This window comes from Hemicordylus capensis, chromosome 3 (genome assembly GCF_027244095.1).
Source record: "Hemicordylus capensis ecotype Gifberg chromosome 3, rHemCap1.1.pri, whole genome shotgun sequence".
NCBI classification, from domain to species: Eukaryota; Metazoa; Chordata; class Lepidosauria; order Squamata; family Cordylidae; genus Hemicordylus; species Hemicordylus capensis.
The window spans coordinates 289,698,442-289,721,224 of record NC_069659.1 but is presented as its reverse complement, the minus strand read 5'-3'; the positions used below and the strand labels follow the sequence as shown (position 1 = coordinate 289,721,224).

At 44.6% G+C, this 22,783-nt stretch overlaps 1 long non-coding RNA gene across 2 annotated transcripts in view; it reads left to right on the top strand.

Annotated features, from left to right (window-relative positions):
* The first annotated feature begins 988 nt into the window (after positions 1–988).
* LOC128349931 (uncharacterized) overlaps positions 989–22,783 on the top strand; it is a 56,859-nt gene continuing 35,064 nt past the window's right edge. For both annotated transcript variants that reach the window (XR_008319074.1, XR_008319072.1), the window contains exon 1: positions 989–1,387. This is a non-coding gene — a long non-coding RNA (uncharacterized LOC128349931). The remainder of the gene's footprint in view (positions 1,388–22,783) is intronic.

Here is a 22,783-nt window from a genome sequence, read left to right as displayed (position 1 = left end):
TGTGGGGGCCAAGTAGGAATTTTTTGTGTCACGCCAGATTGGCTTTGGGTGCGACCTTTTTTCGCCTACTTCTCACTGAGGCTTAGGAGTTAGGTTGTAGGCAAGCATCGTAAAACAACTGGTCACTTGGCAGGAGAATGCAGGTGTTGGGTAGGTAGCTTCAGTATCGGTGTTTAGCTGGAGGGCCAGTTGGGGTGAGGGGGGGTCAAGGAACAGCCCTTCAGGGCTTTGGTGGCCCGGAGGGCTGGGAATGGCCCTGGGAAGGTGGCATGACTCACCGGCTCATAGCTTTGGCGGCTTGGGTTTGCATTCTGTGGGGGAAGCCTCGCAGTGAGAGGAGGTCAGGACATGGAGCCTGACCAAATCAGGACCCGGCCCTTCGCCCTGGTGCGGGATGGCCCTCACTAGGAGGGGCCACCAAACAGGAGGAGTACCTGCACTCTGATTAATTAGGGACCTCGTTGCAAGTTTGTTATCCGCTGTACAATAATAAAGTGGCCCTTGTTTACTCCAGCTAAGTGTGTCCTCTCTTCATTGGGGCCTGGGGGTGCAATGACTTGCAGGAGCTCTTTTAGCCTCCAGGAGTAATTATTACACCCACAGGAAGCTCCAAGTGAGTTAGCAGCAGGAGATCTTCATGTTCTGGCTGAACTCAGTAGCAATACATTTGTAACAACAACAACAAAACAGCTAAAGGCCCATGATTTCACAAAGTTTTTTGTTCACACAGACCATCCGACTTAGAGCAAGCTTCAGGTGAGAAACTGAGAGAATCCCCCAGGTTTACACACACACACACACACACAGCCAGAAGTGGTAAATCAGTTAGTAAGGAGTCTGTGGGTCTATTTACATTTGATAAGTAACTGATTAGCCACTTGCAAGATGTAAATAAACCCAGGCAATTGCTCCTGCAAGTTTGCAGAGCAGTTGGGGCTTCTTTTGTGAACATTGTTGTTTTTTTCGCATTATAATATGGACTTCACCCAGACTTCAAAGCAGGTGCGTAACAATGATAGGGCAAGGGGAGACAGTTGTCTGGGGGCCCCACTGCCTGGAGGGGCACCCCAGAGGCACCTCATGTGACTCCCCATTGCCCCCTGCCCAGCCCCAAGGCTCCTCAGCCACTTGCCCTGTTCGCCGTCTCTCCTGCTTGTTCTGCTGGCCCGCAATCAAAGCAGCAGGCAAGCTGCAAAGAGCTCCTTTTCTCCCGCCTCTCAGCTGATCGGCGGGTGGGCGGGGCTTCCACGGAGGCCTCCGTGTAGGCCGCAGTGAAGCCTGAACTCGAGTAGGGCCCAAGCCAGCCAGGAAGGAGGAGGCAGCCAGAGTGTTCTCTGCAGCAGAAGACCCCTTGCGGCCCTGCTTAACCCAGACCAGCATTTGCCAGGTAGAGTGTGAACTCCTTTTTGTGGTTACCTTTCCCGCCCCCCCCCATATATAGGGATCTGCTTGCCATAGGGCTTGGATATGGGGGGGGGAGGGACCGAGAAGTCTCTGAATATTTATTTTGAAACAGCTTGGAAAATTTGCTGACTTAAAAAAAGCTATCTAAAAAGTCCTATAAGTGGCTTGTTTCATGGCAGAAAATTGCAAAAACTTCTGGAACAGTATTTTATTAATTTTATTTATTCATTCATTCATTTATAAATGCACTTATGTTCAAGTTGTTTTGTAACCCAGAAAGTCTGAGTGAGAACTGTGAAGCATGTGTGGTGCTTTTATTTTATTTTTCTTGTGTGTAAACTGCTCCCCAATAACTTGCAGGGACTTCAGGGTCAATCTGGCCAACATGTGAATGCAGCACCTCCATTCCAGAGGAGATGTGTCTTAAAGGGCTTTAAAAGCCTCCTGTGAAAAACCTCCTGCAATCAAACTTGACTGAATTTGTTCAGAATTCTGGGAAAACAAACATAGGTTCACCCTGCATGGTTGAAAGTCTCCTTTGCTAATCTGCAGCGAGGGGCCCATTTTAATAATTCATCTTTCTAGTGTGTTCTAGGCATTAAAAGTAATACAAATGTATAGTACTCAATGTATATCATTATATATTGTGACATGTGTGTATTCAGTGAAATGTATTTGCAGGCAGCATACTTATTTTGGAATATCAGACTTAAATCCTTGGGGGCCTGGGGTGTGCGGAGGCCCTGGACTTTGAGTGGGGGGGGACCCATTTTAAAATCTTGTCTCTGGGCCCACTCCAACCTTGCTACGCCCCTGCTTCAAAGCGCTCAATGCAAATGCACTGAGAAATGAGAGATAGGCCCAGGCTCTGCCAATAATAGGGGTGGGTGGGTGGAGATAATATGGGGAAAACAGCTTCCCGTATGGGACAAGAGAATTTTGTCTCATATACGGGACTTCCCGCATAATCCGGGACTGTTGGCAACACTACTCACAGCATTCGCAGTGGGAGTTAAGTGGAGCTGCTCTGTCACAGTGCGCCACTTGGACGGAGCCTCCCACACCATTGGCAGACATGCCAATGCAATTTCAGGATGGACTGCGGCAGCATGCATGCCACCCCCTTCCATTGGTGGGTAGCTGAGCAGGATGTAAGTCAGTAATAATGAACATCTCAAGAATGCTTGTCACTTGTGGAAGGTTATACAGTGTGGAAAATATGTAGTATCCCTCTATTGGCAGCAGCTCATAACCAGGCCCAGAACAAGTAGTCTTGTGTGACATTTGAAAGTTAGCACACTCAGCAAAAGGAGGTCACCATATATTAACACCAACCACAATCCAACAGAGAGATGCACTTAAACCTACTGAGTTCAAGAGGTGTATGAATGCTGGATTCTGGCCATAACCTTCCTTCACAAACCAAACCAGCAATAATTCTGTAACTGGAAGCCATTTTTAATTGCATATTTGATTTCCCCCTGATTCTTATGTCATTTGTATTTTTCTTTATGGGTTTAAAAAGAGAATTATCAAACAGATATGCTTTAGAGATGACATCTCATGTGAAAAATTTCCAGGGAATAGACAAAGCTAAACACGAGGGTTCTGGAATGTTCATTTATTCTGCAAAACATTTGTTTGTTTGTTTGTTTGTTTGTTTGTTTGATTTCTATACCGCCCTTCCAAAAAGGCTCAGGTCGGTTTACACAAACAACAAATAAATAAGATGGATCCCTGTCCCCAAAGGGCTCACAGTCTGAAAAGAAACATAAGACAGACACCAGCAACAGTCACTGGAGGTACTGTGCTGGGGGTGGATAGGGCCAGTTACCCTCCCACTGCTAAATAAAGAGAATCACCACCTTAGAAAGTGCCTCTTTGCTAATTTAGCAGGGGTAAGTCAATGAGATTTTATTAATAGTCTCTGGGGAAATCTGCCTTAATAGATTCCCATGTATACTAAATTCACTAAATAATGAAAAGACCAATAGAGTGCTATAGGATATAGTAGGGTTTAAACTATTTTCATAAGCTGATGAACACACAAATCAAATGGCCAGTTTGAACTTGAAAGATGCAACTGGCTAAAGTGAGACAAATTACTCAAAGTAATCTCATGGAAATTAAAAGGACACACACCCAAGTAATGTCTAACATGGCCTTTTAAATCCAATAGGACTACTTTGAGAAATTTGTCCACCATTTAGTCTTATTTAAAAAGAAATGCTGAGTTTGATAGCAGATTCACAGCTTGCTCTCTATCAAGGCCTGCAATTCACCAGCCAAACTAGGTGATCACAACAATTAACTTTTTGCTTCAGGTTTGATTTTTGCTTTACAGATTTAAAGGTTACCTGTGTTTCTTTTTAAACAAAATGTTTAGAATGTGTTCTGAGCCAAATAGTGAGTGAGGCAGAAAAGAACTATTTCTTTGGCAGCTTATTTGTTCATAAATCTTTTTTCTATTAAGCAGGAAGGAGAGAAATCTTCCAAACCATAATTATTTACCTTCACCTGGAAATCAGGGAATCACAAAGTGTACTTTACACATCTCTGAACCCCTGAAAAACATCAGAAGAGATTCAGAACAGGCCTGAGGCAGATTTTAAAATGCCACGCTTAGAAGAATTTAAACCTCTCTCTCCCTCCCTCTCTCTGTGCGTGTGTCTGTGGCCCTTGCTTTTGAAGTCTGATCCATTGTGGAAGGTCAAAGCCCTGTGAATTGCAGCTATGTTTTGCATTCATTCCATTCCTCATAGGTCACACTCATTTCACTTTGGAATACCATGCCTGACGATTACAGGGCTTGACAATATGTGACCTTCAAACCCAGCCTGGAAACACACACTTTTCATGGTATTTTCCATTGCTAGGCAGAGCTAACTTTGGTTGGCTGCTAGACCAGCTCTAGGTATGAGTGATTTGGTGAGGATAGATAGGAAAACATTTCTCTCTGTGAACAAAACAGCAGAATGTAAAAAGAAAGAGCCTTTTATACCTGCTTGAGTCCCCTACCCCTTCCCTCAAAAACGTTTATTTAGTAGAAAATATTGTATGTGTGGTGTGTGTTTTGCACACCATGTAAAAGAAAAGCAGGGCTGTTAATAAGACGTGTGATGTGTAACTGCTGGGAAGAAGGGTCTCATATCCAGATAGGAAACAGCAGGGGCACCAATAACTCTGCAGAGTACTGAAGGGGCATCACAGCATGATTTAAAAATCTATGGAGGCCAAGAACTATGATTTGACATGTGTCTCATTGCATATATCACAGAAAGAACCACTGGAGCTACTGTAACTACTAGGAAAAGGGCTATTAATTGCCCATTCCACACTGGTTTCCAGGTTCTAATAGAATGTCTTTAACTACTTTATTGCTTAGTTCATTTCCCATGCAATAAATCTGACAGAAGCGCAGCACAGCAAGGGAAGACATGGGTTCTTAATAAAAGGAGCATTACACTATATCTCATCTTCAAATTCAAGTACTAGTCTACAAGTGTTCCTGTTATAACCATTCCCCCCCAGTACTGGAATGTTCAATTTGCATCTTAAAATTGCTCCTTAACCAATCGTTAGGCGATGAAATACAGCTACTTTATAGTCTTTCTTTTTTTGGTTCAATTCATTTTGTATAAAACTGCTTCTATTGAATTCAGGGGAAAATATCTGAACTGTTCCATAAATTAATATGATAGAAATGCATGTAAAAATAGGTGAAGATATTCCTCCCTCCCTCCCTCCCTCCCTCCCTCCCTCCCTCTCTGCATTCCATCGGTTAGCTAGAACAAATCAGTATGATCCCATGCGACAAAGTGGCTGGAGTACTGGGCTTGGTTAGCGAAACCCAGGCTCAGCCATTAAACATATGGGCCAAATTTGGACGTCATCGAAAACCAGAGGTCCCTTCACCTTTGGTTTTTGAAGCCGCACATCTCTGAATTCATGAAACTAGAGTTTTTTCTCCCCAAACTCCACTCTGAACCAGAGTGGAGTTTCATCACCTTTAACTTGGGCTCTGTGGCACCAGCATTTACATCTCAGCATGGGCACTGCAGTTTCAGCCCCATGGAACTGGAGTTTGGCTGTGCAGGCTGTCCTTCTGTCAAGAAGGAAGACTGCAGAACCAGCAACCCCACCTCTCTGCAGTCTCGCTGACTGCAAAGAGACATCTCTCTGGAATGTTCAAATTCAGATAAGAGAGCGGGGATGGGGCAGCAGTTCCATGTTAAGTGTGAATTCGGCCACTGAGTAGCCTTGGGTAAAGCCATTTTCTCTTAGCCTAGCCTGTCTCACGTGGTACTTGTGAGGTTAAAACACCACTCACCACTTAGTAGGATAAGAGCCAGTGTGGTGTAGTGGTTAGAGTGCTGGACTAGGACCGGGGAGACCCGAGTTCAAATCCCCATTCAGCCATGAGACTTGCTGGGTGACTCTGGGCCAGTCACTTCTCTCTCAGCCTAACCTACTTCACAGGGTTGTTGTGAAAAGAAAAACTCAGGTGTGTAGTACACCGCTCTGGTCTCCTTGGAGGAAGAGCGGGATATAAAGTGTAAAGAAAAGAAAATTAATTAATTAATTAATTAAACACATCAGGAATTGTTGGGGTTTGTGATTATCTAGCAGAGCACCAAGGAAGCTACCACTCCAGTTACAGAGTGCAGAGTTTCGTTATTGCAACTATTTATTCTATTGATTGATTGACTGATTGATTTGATTTGATTTGTATACTGCCCTTCCAAAATGGCTCAGGGCGGTTTACAATTAAAACACAACACTAAAACAGTAAAGAGCTAGAAAAAATTAGAAAACAATATAACAATTAGCAATTTAAAAACATTTTAAAACAACAATTAAACAATTACAGTGATTAAAAACCCCGAAATCGGGTTTTGAATTTTAAAATAAACCAGAAATTAAAACCCCTACAGTTTAGGAAGCTGAGAAAGCTTGGGTGAAAAGAAGGGTTTTCAGGTGTTTTTTGAAAATTGCCAGAGATGGGGAGGATCGCATCCCAGCAGGGAGCGCATTCCACAATCTCGGGGCAGCAACTGAGAAGGCCCGTCTCTGTGTCACCACCAAACGAGTTGGCGGTAACTGGAGATGGACCTCCTCAGATGACCTCAATGGGCGGTGGGGCTCATAATGAATAAGGTGTTCTCTTAGATACCCAGGGCCTAAGCCATTTAGGGCTTTGTAAGTTATAACTAGCACTTTGTATTTTGTCCAGAAACCTATTGGCAGCCAGTGTAACTCCATCAGTAAAGGAGTAACATGGTCTCTCCGAGATGACCCAGAGACTAACCTGGCTGCCGCGTTCTGAACCAACGGAAGCTTCCAGACTGCGTACAAAGGCAGCCCCACGTAAAGCGCATTACAAAAGTTGAGTCTGGAGGTTACCAGCAGATGTACCACAGTTTTGAGGTCATTGATCTTGAGAAACGAGTGCAGCTGGCGTATCAGCCGGAGCTGATAGAAAGCACCCCTGGCCACCGCCTCAACCTGCGAAACCAGGGAGAGGTGTGAATCCAGAAGTACTCCGAGACTGCGACCCTGTTCCTTTTTGGGAAGTGTGACCCCGTCTGGAACAGGCAGATCAAAATCGTCTCTAGAGTTCTGACCGTGCACAATAAGTACCTCTGTCTTATCTGGATTCAGCTTCAGTTTATTCTCCCTCATCCAGCCCATTACTGCTTCTAGGCAGGCATTTAGGGAGGATTTGCCAGCTCCTGAAGAAGTTGACATGGAGAAGTAGATCTGGGTGTCATCAGCATACTGGTAACACCCAGCTCCAAATCCCCTGATGATTTCTCCCAGCGGTTTCATATCGATGTTAAAAAGCATTGGAGAAAGTACGGAGCCTTGAGGAACACCATACTTGTTCAGATTTTGAAGAGCTACAGTCTCCAATCGACACCATCTGGAACCTATCCGAGAGGTAGGAGCAGAACCACTGTAAAACAGTGCCTCCCACCCTCATCGCCCTCAGACGTTCCAGAAGGCTACTATGGTCGATAGTATCGAAAGCCGCCGAGAGATCCAAAAGGACCAACAGAGTCACACTTCCTCTGTGAATTGCCAATTGGAGATCATCCATCAAGCCAACCAAGGCAGTCTCCACCCCATAGCTCGCCCGAAAACCAGTTAGAAATGGGTCTAGGTAATCAGTTTCCTCCAAGAGTGCCTGTAGCTGAGAGGTCACCACTCTCTCAATTACCTTGCCCAGCCATGGGAGGTTGGAAACAGGCCTATAATTGCTCAACTCTGAGAGATCTAATCCAGGCTTTTTTAGAAGAGGTCTAATGATTGCCTCCTTAAGACAAGGAAGCATCCTGCCCTCCCCTCAGAGAAGCATTTATGATTTCTACCAGACTGTCTGCAACAGCCTCCCTGCTAGATCGAACAAGCCATGTTGGACAAGGGTCAAGAAAACAAGTGGCAGCCCTCACCGATCCAAGCAGCTTGTCCACATCATCAGGAGTCACAAACTGAAACCGATCCAGTCGAATCATATAAGAGGAGTCATTGGGCACCTCCAGCTGAGACATCAAATTAATTGTGGAGTCTCCATCTAGGTCGGCCCAAATCCGAGAGATATTATCTGCGAAATACTCTTTAAACACATCACAGCGGGTAACTGATGACTCCAAATTCTGGTTCAAGGGAGGGGGGGCAGATACTAATCCCCTCACAACCCTGAACAACTCCACTGGACGTGAATCAGCAGAGGCAATACGGGCAGAAAAGATTTGCCGCACGTATCACCTGAGCATAGATCATTGATGTGCTCTATGTCGCAATCTGTCAGATTCGAGTCCAGTCTTCTTCCACTTGCGCTCCAGTTGCCTACCTTGCCATTTCAGCCCCCGTAGATCTTCTGTATACCAAGGGGCCAATTTTGAAGCGGGTTGGAGGGGACGCTTGAGAGCAATCATGTCTACTGCCCTGGTGAGCAAGTTGTTCCAATTCTCAACCAGGGCATCAACAGGATCACCAGCAAAGCCAACATTAAATCCCTCCAAGGCTTCTTGGAGTCTTAATGGATCCAATAACCTCTTCAGGCGGACCATTCTAATGGGCCCCTCACCCCTGCGGAGGTGGGAAGTGGTTGTAAGTCCAACCTTAACCAGATGGTAGTCTGTCCATGACAATGGGGAAATCACAGGAGTCCCCACCCACGGAACACCACCCTGATCAGAGTAAAATACCAAATCAAGCATGTGACCTGCAATATGTGTTGGTCCAGAGACCACTTGGGATAGGCCCATAGTTGTCATGGCCACTATGAACTCCTGAGCTGCCCCGGACAGATTGGTCCCAAAATGAACACTGAAGTCCCCCAGCACCAGAAGTCTGGGATACTCCAACGTGAGTTCCATGACCAAGTCCGTGAGCTCAGTAAGGGATTCCGCTGGGCAGTGGGGTGATTGGTACACCAACAGAAGTCCCAATCTATCCCTGGTCCCCAAACTCAAGTACACACATTCAATATGGTCTGATAACCTGACAGGGACCCTGGTAAGGGAGATGTTATCCCTATAGACCACAGCCACCCCACCTCCCCGCCCATGTCCCCTCACCTGCTCCTCTACAGAATATCCTGGAGGGAGAAGCTGGGACCAAACTGGACCACTAGCCTCTCCCAACCAAGTCTTGGTAATACATACTAGGTTGGCCCCTTCATCCATGATCAAATCACTAAGTGATCCCTGTTTTAGTTATGTTCTATTTCACCACAAACATAAGACCACAAAATCATGAAGTGGCAACCAGAACTGGTAGTATATTTATTTTTGACTGAACACATGGCATGATTATAGCTTTGAATTTTGGCCCTCAAAAGAATTGTATCATTTTTTAAAAGCCTTTCTGTGGAAATATTCTCCTTTTAATTCAAGATATTCATAATAGTTTCTACTAGCTGCTGTAACACCATTTCCACCCGTCCCTAATAGTAACTCTGTGTTTCTCCTTTCTTAGTCACAAAGGTGGTTCTAGCCATTCAGGGATCACTTAGTGTATGGGCCAATCAGATTTGCCTATGTGACTGTGTCAACAAGAGGGCAAATGAAATCAATAGAGAGCAATGCTCAAGATAGCATTACTATTAAGGCTGTGCATCAATAATCAGTAATCGGTTTTGATGCAATGTAAGCCATGGCATTTTGCATTGGATACATTTCCAATGAGAAATGTCCCTGATATCAGCAACAGAATCAGTGCAATGCCACATCATATCAGCACTGAACTGAACCTATCAGAGGTGGGGCAGGTGGGGATTACCTTTAAAGAAGATCTAGTATCCCACAAAGACAGGCACTGCCCAGAAGTCAGCTGCAGTGCCAGTAATTCAAATTCCTACCTCTCCCCTCCAGCTTCTCACACTAGAATGCACAAGGACAGAGGCGCTCTTAGGAACGGGCCACAGGGATCTGGCCTGGTCCTCCGCTGCCTGGGGGGGGGGCTCTGAATGCTCCCTCCCTCCATGGATTGGTGGCAGTTGCTTGGGTCCCCAGCAAGTTGTGTGGCACGTGGAGTGCCTGCCTGGTAGTGCCGGTGGTGGCCATCTGCGCAGCCCGCCACTGTGTGGACAGTGGACATGCACTGGAGGGGGACGGGGCGAGGGCCTCAGTTTGGAGTGGCTGCGTGCACAGCTGCTATTGGCCGTATGTGTGTGCTGAGCTGTGTGCACGCCCTAGCCCCTCTCTCTGCCTGTCTAGCCAACCATGTGACTCAGAAGAACGCTGCTGCCCTGCCCTGCACACGCTACGAGGAGGGACGGGAGGGAGCAGCAGCAGTGACGCTAGGCGAGGCAACCCGACCAACCACGAGTGGCTAGAGAGCTGGTGCTGGGTGGGGGAAGAAGGGGTCATCGACAGGGGCACAGCACAGGCACTCTTGTCTCTGCTCTGCACCACCAACATGGCTGCCTGCCAGGCACTGGGCAGCTGCCACCGCCATTTGAGCAACAACAACAGCCCCTAACCAGAGTCATCATCATCATTAAACCAGAAACTGTCTCTAGTTCTATCTCAGTACGTAGTATTATGCGAGGCTGCCTATGGGTTGAAGTCTTGGACGGCAGGGGGGAGAGGGCTGGATTGGAATCTTGGTGACGGGGGGTGGGCTGGTTTGGCTGCCTGTGTGGCTGCCTGTGGGTTGGGGTCTTGGCGGGGGAGAGGGCTGGTTTGGCAGGGGGGAGAGCAATTTGCTTTCCATTCCCCCCCCCCGGTCCTTTTAGCAATAGCAATAGCAATAGCACTTACATTTATATACCGCTCTATAGCCGGAGCTCTCTAAGCGGTTTACAATGATTTAGCATATTGCCCCCAACATTCTGGGTACTCATTTTACCGACCTCGGAAGGATGGAAGGCTGAGTCAACCTTGAGCCCCTGGTCAGGATTGAACTTGTAACCTTCTGGTTACAGGGCGGCAGTTTTACCACTGCGCCACCAGGGGCTCTTGTCCATGATTCTCTTCCAATGTGATGCTGCATAACTTTTTTAAAAAAATATTGATATCTTGCATTTCTCCTGGGAAGCCCAGACTACAGAGTTATTTTTATCCTCACAACTGAGCCATTTTTGGAAGGGCGGTATAGAAATTGAATCCTCTATAATAAAGAGCTAAAGCGTGATCCCGTGTCTTTTCGGCCCGTGTCTTTCTCGGCCATTCTGGGCATGCGCTCTGCGCATACCCACAACGTCCGAGAAAGATACGGCCACCCAGACACGGGCGGCCATGTTGAGAACGTGTTGCCTACAGGCAAAAGCGGCAGCAGGGGGACCAGGAGGACAGAGGCAGCAGCGGGGGAACCGGGAGGGCTGAGGCGGCAGCGGGGGAACTGGGAGGTCAGAGGCGGGCGGCCATGTTGAGAACATGTTGCCTACGGGCAAAAGCAGCAGCAGGGGGACCGGGAGGACAGAGGCAGCAGCGGGGGAACTGGGAGGTCAGCAGCAGGAGGCGCTCAGCTGCACGACAGAAGCCTGTTGCGCTACTGACTTGCGTTCAGAATCCTTGCGTCTTTTTCCATGGGGGAATTAAAAAATATAACACCAAGCCACGTGCATAAACACTCTGGAAGAAAATCACGCAAAATAAAAGCCAGCAGGCGGGGGAGAATTACAAAGAGCAAAGACTGCTGTCTTTGCTGCCGCCGCTGCCGCCACTGCCGCCTTTGGTTTCTCGGAGAAGACGCCACCGCCCGACTGCGACTGCAGTCAAATAGTAGATTTCCTCATGACTTCTATCTGCGCTCTGCCAGCGGGGGAAAGTAAACGCGCCCCAGACCCGTCACAAAAGGAAGCGGTGGCGGCGCTGCTGCTGCGGGCCGTGCGCGAAGTGGGGGGCGGCACTAGCCGCCGCGGAGGCGGGCCCGAGAGAGCAGCCGCGAAGGCGCCCCAGCGACTCCCCTCCTTCCCCCCCATCCCTCCCTCCCCCCCCTCGGAGGCAGGTGGGTGAGCATACCAGGTCTTAAACCAGTTTAGTCCCACTGAACTGTAGGGTGTGCTTTAATATTCAATGTTAGCTTAATTTGGTTTAGTCCCTGAATCTTCAGTGGGGCTAAAGTAATAAGTCCAAGTATACTGCTTTAAGTCATTTGCTGCTTGCCAGATTAGAATATATTGGTATACATGTTTATATTGGTATACATGTATGCCTTCTCCCACTTTTTTTGACTGCACTGCACTTTTTCTGACTGCACTTTTTTTTAAACTTTAAAACTGAGGGTTTTTGGCAGTGCTCTCATGCAATGATTTAATGCTGCTAAAAGATAGCAACCCCATAATGTATGCCAACAAACATAGTTTATATTATCAAGCTTCCAATTAGCATGTTTTCTTCATCAAGGAGGAAGGCAAAGACAGAGAGAGAGAGAGAGAGAAAGGAAGGAGTGAGGGAGGGAGACAGGACAATAGAAAGAAGGAAAGAAGGAAGGAGAGAAAAGAGAGAAGGGAGAAAAAAGGACAAAAAAAGGAGGAGGGAGGGAGGGAGGGAAAGAAGGAAAGAGAGAAGTAAGGAAGGAAGGAAGGAGAAAGAAAAAGGAGAAAGGAGTGAGGGAGAAGGACAAAAGAAAGATGGAAGGGAGGGAGGAGCAGCCAGCCCCGAAGAGCGAGCCCGTTAAAGGAAGGAAAGAGGGAAAGAGAAAGAAAAAAGAAAGAAGGGAGGGAGAAGAGGGGGAAGGAAGGAAAGGAGAGAGAGGGAGAGGGAGAGAGAAGGAAGGGAGGAAAGAGGGAGAGAGAGAAAGGAAAAAAAGGAAGGAAAGGAGGGCGAGAGGGAGGGAGAAGGAAGGAATGGAGAGAGAGAGAGAGAGAGAGAGAAGAAAGGAAGGAAAGAGGGAAAGAGAAAGAAAAAAGAAAGAAGGGAAGGAGAAGAGGGGGAAGAAAGGAAGGAAAGGAAAGAGAGGGAGAAGGAGAGAAAAGGAAGGAATGAAAGAGAGAGAGAGAAAAAGAAAAAAAAGGAAGGAAAGGAGGGCGAGAGAGAGGGAGAAGGAAGAAGGGGGGGGAAAGGTACTAGCACCCATTATTTTAACGGGCTTAAAAATACTAGTTAATAATAATAATAATAATAATAATAATAAATAATAATTTCGCTACTGAATATACGGACAGTGTTTAGCAGTGATTCAATTCCTGACTAGACAAGTGTGCTTCATTAATAATGAACAGAGGAAAAATAACAAAAACAGAAGGAATAGAACTGCCCAATGGAAGCAAGATCAAGAACCTGGAAGAGAAAGAACCTTACAAATACTTGGGCATTCTCCAGGCTGATAACATTGCACACAATGAAGTTAAAAGAAAAATTGGAAGTGAATACATCAGGAGAGTTAGAAAAATCCTAAAGTCCAAACTCAATGGAGGGAACACCATACAAGCCATAAACACCTGGGCTATACCTGTTGTCAGATACACTGCAGGATTATTATTATTATTATTATTATTATTATTATTATTACATTTATATCCCACTCTTCCTCCAAGGAGCCCAGAGTGGTGTACTACATACTTGAGTTTCTCTTTCACAACAACCTTGTGAAGTAGGTTAGGCTGAGAGAGAAGTGACTGGCCCAGAGTCACCCAGGAAGTATCATGGCTGAATGGGGATTTGAACTCGGGTCTCCCCAGTCCTAGACCAGCACTCTAACCACTACACCACACTGGTTTTCAATAGACTGGACAATAGACTCTAATAGACTGGACCCAGGCAGAGCTAGAGACACTAGATCGTAAGACCAGGAAAATAATGACCATCAGTCATGCTCTGCACCCCCACAGTGATGTAGATAGGCTATATCTCCCTCGCAGCTCAGGTGAAAGAGGAATGCTGCAAGTCCATCAAACAGTAGAGGAGGAGAAAAGAGGCCTTGAAGAATATATCAAGGACAGTGAAGAAGATGCACTTCAAATAGTCAATAATGAGAAACTATTCAACGCCAATGAAACAAAGCAGGCCTACAAGAAAGAACAAGTCAAGAACCGAGCAGAAAAATGGAAAAATAAGCCATGGTATGGTCAATATTTGTACAATATAAGTGGAAAATCAGACATCACCAAGACCTGGCAATGGCTTAAGAATGGCAACTTGAAGAAAGAAACATAGGGTTTAATACTGGCTGCACAAGAACAGACACTAAGAACAAATGCAATAAGAGCCAAAGTTGAAAAATCAACAACAAACAGCAAGTGCCACCTTTGTAAAGAAGTAGATGAAACTGTGGACCACCTAATCAGCTGTTGTAAAAAGATTGCACAGACTGACTACAAACAAAGGCATGACAAGGTAGCAGGGATGATACACTGGAACATCTGCAAAAAATACAAGCTACCTGTAGCCAAAAATTGGTGGGACCATCAAATTGAAAAAGTTGAAGAAAATGAAGATGCAAAAATATTATGGGACTTCCAACTACAAACAGATAAACATCTGCCACACAATACACCAGATATAACTGTAGTTGAGAAGAAAGAAAAACAAGTTAAAATAATCGACATAGCAATACCATACCAGCGGATAGCAGAACAGAAGAAAAAGAAATAGGAAAAAAATCACAAAATACAAAGATCTACAAATTGAAATTGGAAGGCTGTGGCAGAAAAAGACCAAAGTAATCCCAGTGGTAATTGGCACCCTAGGTGCAATTCCAAAACAACTTGAAGAGCACCTCAGCACCATAGGGACCACAAAAATCACCATCAGCCAATTACAAAAAGCAACTTTACTGGGAACAGCCTATATTCTGCGATGTTATCTATAATAACAGCAACAACATTGATAAAATTCAGCCATCCCAGGTCCTTGGGAAGGACTCGATGTCTGGACAAAACAAACCAGTCAATAACACCTGTTTGACTGTGTAAACAAGAAATAATAACAGCAGCAGCAGCAGCAACAACAACAACAACCCTGTGAAGTAAGTTGAGCTGAGAGGTAAGCTATTGGCCCAGAGTCACCCATTGAGTTTCATGGCTAAAGAGGATTTGAACTTGGGTTTTCCCTTCCCGGTCCTAGTCCAACACAAGGTACATGAAGAGGACAACAGTCTTAGGAGCCTTTGTATGATGCTATTTGAGGGCTGGATTTCATTATTATCTGTTTGCAATGCCAGTGCTATTGTTCGTGTGTGTGTGTGTGTGTGTGTGTGTGTGTGTGTGTGTGTGTGTGTGTGTATACACACACATACACACACTTGCTCCTATTCCTCCTGTGGTCTATTATTGTCGGGTTACCCTTTTTACTATGGCTTCTTTATTTTGGGGAGGGGGGCCTTCTCCCCACCCACTGGTCTCCCATCCAAGAGACTGATTGAGTGCACACCTGCCCAGCTTAAGAAAACTTTCTGAGAGCTTTAGTCTTGCCCCCTCTCCTCCCTTGCACCCAACTGTGCTGTATTTTATTTTGTTGCTTCATATTCCATGGCTTCCCTAACATTGCATCAGCTTCAACAGCCTGCAAATTGTGCTTCGCTGTGTGGCGGACGCTAATGCTATCTGGCACTTGGGTTACATCCAATTGTACCCTCTGTGCAAGTGCAACACTAGATCACCAGTTTGGATAGCAGAACTGGTTCGGCCACGGCATCCATGAAGTGTCCCTGAGCATGTGGTTTCAGCACTAGAGCCCAGCCTTGAAATTTATGAAGCAAGAATCCATAGAAGTGCTTGAGCATGTGCAGACAACACTCCCTGCACATCAAGGGACTAGAGGGAAGGACTAGGGTATGGGTGGTGCTGTGCAGTACTGAGTTCTCCTGTTATACTGGGGGTTGGGGTCTTGGAATGGTTGGGAGAGTCGGCTGTGAGAGAGGTTGACGGGTCTCAAAGAGGGATCTGTTGCTTGCTTCAACTGTTTTCCATGTGTGTTTGTGTGGGGGGTGGCAGCAGCCTGTACTCATTCCCTGCTTCTGATCAAGCCAACCCCCTTCTCCATCAAATGTCTCAGTCCTCAACAATGGTTTGGAAAGAAAATAATCTGATCCATTTTTTGCAGGTTTCTTTCTTTCTTTCTTTCTTTCTTTCTTTCTTTCTTTCTTTCTTTCTTTCTTTCTTTCTTTCTTTTTCTCCATTTTCATTTTCCCTCTTCCCTTCCCTGCCCCCCCCCCCACGCAATAGTTTGGGAGATGCTCACAGGTTGGGATGGCAGGAGGATGCACTGGCTGCAATTCAAACGAACACTTAGAATAGACCTTGCTCAGGTTTATGCTGTAGTCTCTGTGTTGGATTGTGCTGCTGTCTTCATGCCCTTTGAAAGTATCAGTATGCTGGACACTCTCAAGTGTTACACAAAAGTTCAGTGAAACATTATTCTGAGATTCATTGGTGGCAGCATTCCCTCTAACAGGTAATTCCAGTTGTTGACTATAACTCCCAGCATCTCCAGCTGTGATGGTCCTTGGCTAGGAATTATGGGAGTTGTAGTCAACAACATCTGGGATTCCCTGTTAGAGGGAACACTGACTGGTCGTGTAGTTTAGTAAGGTTTATATCCAATTTGTCACCAGCTTTGTTGCAGTGCCCAATAGGGCATGATGCTGAGATTCATCTGTGGTGGTAGTTTAGTAAGCTTTGTATGTCAAGTATGTCACCTGCTTGAATCCAATGTTGGTTGGTCAGTATTGTTTCTTACTTGCAGGGTCCCTGTGCCTTTCAAAGATAGAAATTGATGAAGCTTTTCCTGCTGTGAAAAGCTTAAATGATGGGGAGTGCTTAGTTTATCTAGTTCAATTTCTGTCTTCTAAATGAAGATTTTCTTCCCTAGGTTCAGAAAGGTTTATAAAAATAATGCATGTGTCATGGTGTACGTGTATGCGTGGGATCATGATGCTTAATGCAGCGATCCAGGCTCCAAAATCACCTAGGTGCGCCCCTGCACAAGGACAAGAAGCAATGCCATTACATTGCATCCTTTTCCTGGTGCACAACTGCAGGAAAAATAGCCAAGCCCTGTAACTTATTTGTGGAACATCAGCTCTTTTTAAAAAGTAAGCCCACTCACCTCTGCTGCATGGAGTCAATATTGACCCGATGCAATGCAGACCACCATGATGATTGAATGCATAATTTGATCATTACCAGGATCAGGTCATTACTGATCATAATCCTGATAGCACCATGCAGAGCCCTAATCACTATGCTACGTTGCCAATCAGATTTAGTGACATTATGGACTCCCTGAGGGGAAACTGTGGTAACAGGGCAAAACATGACACTGTGAAAGAGCAGATGAGCATTTTTGCAAAGCTGTGCTTAAAAAAAAATGTTGAAAAAGAGGGATGATTTGTGACATTGCAGAAAATGTTTCCCAAACACAATGAATAGGAATAAAACCTTATGGCCATTAAAATAGTATTCTGGTACTTTTCAATAGATCTTTCTGCGAGAAAACAAAGGAGCCTTGTACAATGAGTACATAAAGTAGGCAGGGAATTCTCACCTCTTTCCAGAAGTTAATATTGTTCAGGTTAATATTGTAACTGCTGAAGAAATTTGTCTTTTAGTAAAACAGTTAAAATAAATCTGTAATTATTAATAGAACTGCTGAATAAATCTTAAGTAACTGCTGAACAAATTAAACTTATGCCGCCCAGAGACGTAGGTTTGGGCGGGGTATAAATTTGATAAATAAAATAAAATAAATAAAACATTTTCTCCAAATAAATCTGGCTACTCTTCTGGATGTGAAAATGATACTTAAGGGAGAAAAATGATAGACTGAATCTGTTCTCCTCAGGAGCGATTACAGAGCTGATTTCTATGATTGTGACATGCAAGTTTATAAGGTTTGATAAACCCTTCTGGGATGCCTCTTATCAGAGGTTGTAGAGAGATCTTATTATCCTCAAGGAGCACTTCTGGGTTCAGTGAAGTAATCCCACATAAGGCTAAACCTCACCTACTAATTATTTCAAGGGTTGGTGATCATTTATTTCTATAATCAGGAGGAGGCAAGAATAATGGTGCTTTGGTTTTTTTTATGTCATTCACTACAGACCTTCATTTGAAAGCAATTCATATAGAAGGGTATTAAAATATGTCAACTGAATGAAACAGTTTATTTGTAACATCTTAGAAAGGCATTTTAGAAAATAACCAAATCTCTCTAAACATATTGCTTGATGAACATTGTTTCCTAGATTTGCATTTATGCAGTAAAAAGGAATGGCGGCTGACCTGATGTTCAGCCTACCACCTCCATAGTGATCTGCCCCAGGGCTGTTGTGGACTTCAAAGGGAGCAGTGATTGTGGAAGCTGGGTTTCCAGAGGTTTCCCCATTCATGACCTCAGGAAATACAACTCCCACAATCCCTGCATCAAAACAGCACCAGGGCTGCCTCTGAAGTCTGCAGCCACCGCAGGGTGGGCCATTATAGGGGCAATAGGCTACACGTTGTGCCATTGTGTCAATGTATCTGCAATTTTTTTAAAATTTTTAATTTATTATTATTATTATTATTGCTGTAGCCAGGAGACCTATGCCATTTGCTTTTCAGAATTATCCTATTTGGGCATACATAGACTGAACAATCACATATATGTTGGCAGAATCATCTAGAAGTATATGGCCTCATGACTGAAAAAGAAGAAGGCTGTAACAGATTTTAAGGAACTTGTTGACAAGTTTGCTTTAGATAACTGATGTGGGAACATGATAGTCAGTTATGGGATCACAAGGCTGTATACAACATCAAGTTTAAGCTGTTGCGAGCGACTCCACTTACTTCTCTGAGAGGATGGGTAATAGATACATGTCTGAACTTCCAAGTGGAATTTCTTACAGACCTCTGTTGACAGGCTGTGAAAATATGAAACTGAAGATCCATTAAGTACTAAACTTCAAAGGAAAACAGAAGTGTTGTTAAAGCTTCCACACAACGCAGAATGTATTTTATTTATTCCTGCAAGGTGTGGACATTGTTGTAAGTCACTGAAAGATGGTGATGTGAGATGTGTGTTGAGAGTAAAAGACTCAAAGCTTTATGCCTCCTCTGTGTCCAAACCATCAGAGAGTCTACTGACAGAATTCATAGCAACGATAGCTTCTCACTTACTCGTCTTACAAGCATGAATTAGAATCAGGGTGAAGATGAGTCTATCAAGCAGCACAAAAAACTGGAAGGGCATGAAGGACTGTGATTCTTCAAAAACATGTTCTGACACTCTCTCACTCACTCAAAGAGTCAGTTTATTGTGTTTCATTTTTGACATGTAGGTCTTCAAAGGAGTAACTGGATTTTTTTCTGGGATAATCAGAAATCTGGCTTTGTTTTAAAATTGCATGTGAACAAGCAACAATTAAGACATGACACAACTGTGCACAACTAGTAGAAAATACTGACCGCCTTTGCACAATAGCTGTTTCTAGCAAAGTTGGAGTTAGTTCAAATGCAACAACAGTAGTAGAAATTTGTTTGACAAAGGTTTGTCCCACAAATGACTGGCAGGCCCAGACATTTAATCACATCTTGATCTGTGGTATTGTGCCCCAGAAAGGTTGAATACAATGCCCTCTATTGATAACCAGACAAAAACTGTTAGCCAAAACCAAGAGTAGAGTAGAGTATGGACAAGACCAAAAATGGACTGCACTGCAACCCAGTTTTCACAAATAGCAAAAGAGGTGCCAAGCCCATGTGTCTGGACTATACCATTTCACACTGCTGGTGGGGGCTCACATGTTGAATGCTCCCCCATGGAAAAACATCTGCAAACAAGAGGGGAAAGGGTAGGAGCTTCCTCACTGACAATTCTTTCTTCAAATGAGAAGGATTTTTTGTTTGTTTTGTTTGTTCAGTGATCAATCCACTACATCACACTAGTTTTCACGTGCGTTTTAACTGCTTGCCTGTTTAAATTCTACATGTTGCCACAATTATGTGTTGAGTATTTGTCCATGAAGTATGTGTACAGATTTTTCTGACTTCAAGATGTATCTTTTTTGAAAAAAGGGAACATGTAAAGTCAACATGAGATACATCCTTTTTGACTGTTGAGGACTTTCTGTCCTTGGCAAATGAATCAAGCCTATGGTTCAACATTTACTCAGGAGCTGGATTATTCCCTTCTTTATTATCCCATTATTTTAAATTCTGGCTAAAGTCTTAAAAGTACGTATGGATGAAATAGCAGTTTAGTGAAAGATTCAGCATGTATTATATTTGTAGACAATATTCTTGTATTGCATACTAAAATTCCCCCCCTTTCCACTGTTAAGTTCATATTAACAAAATGGGCAAAATATCAAGGACTTGAGAACTTGTCTTTAAATTGAGTCAATTTGCATGAATTATAAATGAAAAAATGTCATGGTGATTGTGCTTTGATCATAATAACATTAAGTGTTGATAGAAAAGCAGTTTGCATATTCAAATTACATTTTCCACAGCTTACCATAACCTTATAAAATGGTGATTGTATCTATGTATCAACTCACTGAAAGATTTTAAGATATGAAGAACCATGTCAGAAATGCTTCCCATCATAGTACCCTAGTCCTAAGAGCACTTGCTCCTCAGAACTATTTCATGAAACATTGTCAACATTTTGCAGTTACTACTGGCTCTTTTGGTGGCAACTCTAAACTGAGCCTTCCCTAGGATTGCCTCAGGACACTGGAACATGCTCCCCAATGAAAGCAGAAGCTGTTTTATTGATGGTTATATTAATTTGTTTGATATGATAAGGAGAGTTTAATTGTTGGGTTTTAATTGTAAACTGCCCAGAGATTTTATATGGGGTGATATATAAAATACAATAAACAAACAAACATGATGAAAATCCCTACATCAATAGGGCAGGTTACATGTTGAATGACTGTAGCAGGGCAAATTTAAAATGAAGCCCTTGATGCCAAGGCTGAGGTGTGCTTCCATCATACTAACCTCACCTGACCAGAGCCCAAGAATGAGCAAAGAAGAAGAATGCTATTGCTTTTATCATTACCCTTTTAAGAGAGCTGTAAGTTTTGCCTTCAAAATTGGACAGAGAGAGGGGCCACTGAATAGCTGCCCTGGGCAACCAGATCTGCTGCCCACACCAGGGGTGTAGCAAGGTTGGAGTGGGCCCAGAGGCAAGATTTTAAAATGCCCCCCCCCCACTGAAGCTCAGCTCATGAAGTAAAGAAATCTTAAATGAGGCTGAATAGTAACAAAAAGCATAGTAGAATAGTAAAATCTCCAGTGTGCCACAATAGAACAACAACCTAAATTATTTTTTTAAAGGTTTTGTAAATTGTGGACGATGCAAGTCATTTAATGGTACTAGAGAAAGACATGCTGTTCTGGTAGCTCCAGGTCTTAATACTCACATCAATTTCGGAGGATGAATACAACTGAAGGAAGCCCAGATGGGTGTGCGGCTGGGAGAGTCAGTCATGTGACTTGCCTCTGGGGGCCCCCCAAGGCAGTGGGCCGCCAGACAAGTGTCTCCCCTTGCCCTATTATAGTTACGCCCCTGGCCCACACTGCTGCTGGTTCCATCACAGAGCCGGCGGGGGCTGTGTAGATCGAGGGCCGCACAGTCCCTAGAAGTCCCAGGATGCCCCGCATGAGCACATGGAGCATCCTGGAGAGACCCCCGGCTGGGGGTCTACTCTAGGGATGTGCAAAAAATTTCGGGCACAGAACGATCTGTGCCCGAAACAAACAATTTCGGGTGATTCGGGGCCGAACCGAATCACCCCCGATGTCCCCCGAATTTTTTCAGACATGAGCCGAATCACCCGAATTTCGGGCAAAAAAAATTCGGGTGATTCGGTTCATGGTTGATTTTTGGTGATTTTTTCAAGTTTTAGTGACTTTGGGGCAGTTCGGGGGCATATCATGGGATCTGGGCAAAAGGAGTGGGGTGGGGTGGTAGCGCCTAATGGGTGCAGGCTACCACCCCAATTTCAGGAAGATTGGGCAAAGGGCTGATTTTTGGTAAATTTCTGAAAATTTCATGTCTTTGGGGCAGATTGGGGCATATTGGGGCAGAAAGTGGGGCCTGGGGCAGAATAGTGGTGTGGGTTGGTAGTGCCTAATGGGTGCAGGCTACCACCCCAATTTCAGGGGGTTTGGACAAAGGGGTGATTTTTTGAGAATTTTTGAAGTTTTGGTGACTTTGGGGCAGTTTGGGGGCAGAAAGTGGATCTGCCCCAAAAGAGTGGGGTGGGGTGGTAGTGCCTAATGGGTGGAGGCTACCACACGAATTTCAAGGGGATTGGGCAGAGGGCTGATTTTTTGAGAATTTTTGAAGTTTGGGTGTCTTTGGGGCAGATTGGGGGCAGAAAGTGGATCTGCCCCAAAGGAGTGGGGTGGGCTGCTAGATAGTGTCTAATGGGTGGAGGCTACCACCCATCCCCAATTTAAGAGTGATTGGGCAGGGGGTGAATTTTGGTGAATTTATTTTTATGAGGTTTGTCTTCATAAGGTGAAGTGTGCTAAATTGATTACTTCCTCATATTATTCATAGTAAAGGAAAGTGTGAAAAAGTGAAGTTTTTTCTGAGGTGTGAATTCTCATTCTATCATAGCAAATGAGATTTTTTTCAATTAAACAACTCTCATGACTCCACTTTCACTTTTTCACACTTTCCTTTACTATGAATAATATGAGGAAGTAATCACTTTAGCACACTTCACCTTATGAAGACAAACCTCATACAAATAAATTCACCATAATTCACCCCTCTGCCCAATCACTCTTAAATTGGGGATGGGTGGTAGCCTCCAGCCATCAGGCACTATCTACCAGCCCACCCCACTCCTTTGGGGCAGATCCACTTTCTGCCCCCAATCCGCCCCAAAGACACCCAAACTTCAAAAATTCTCAAAAAATCAGCCCTCTGCCCAATCCCCCTGAAATTGGTGTGGTAGCCTCCACCCATTGGGCACTACC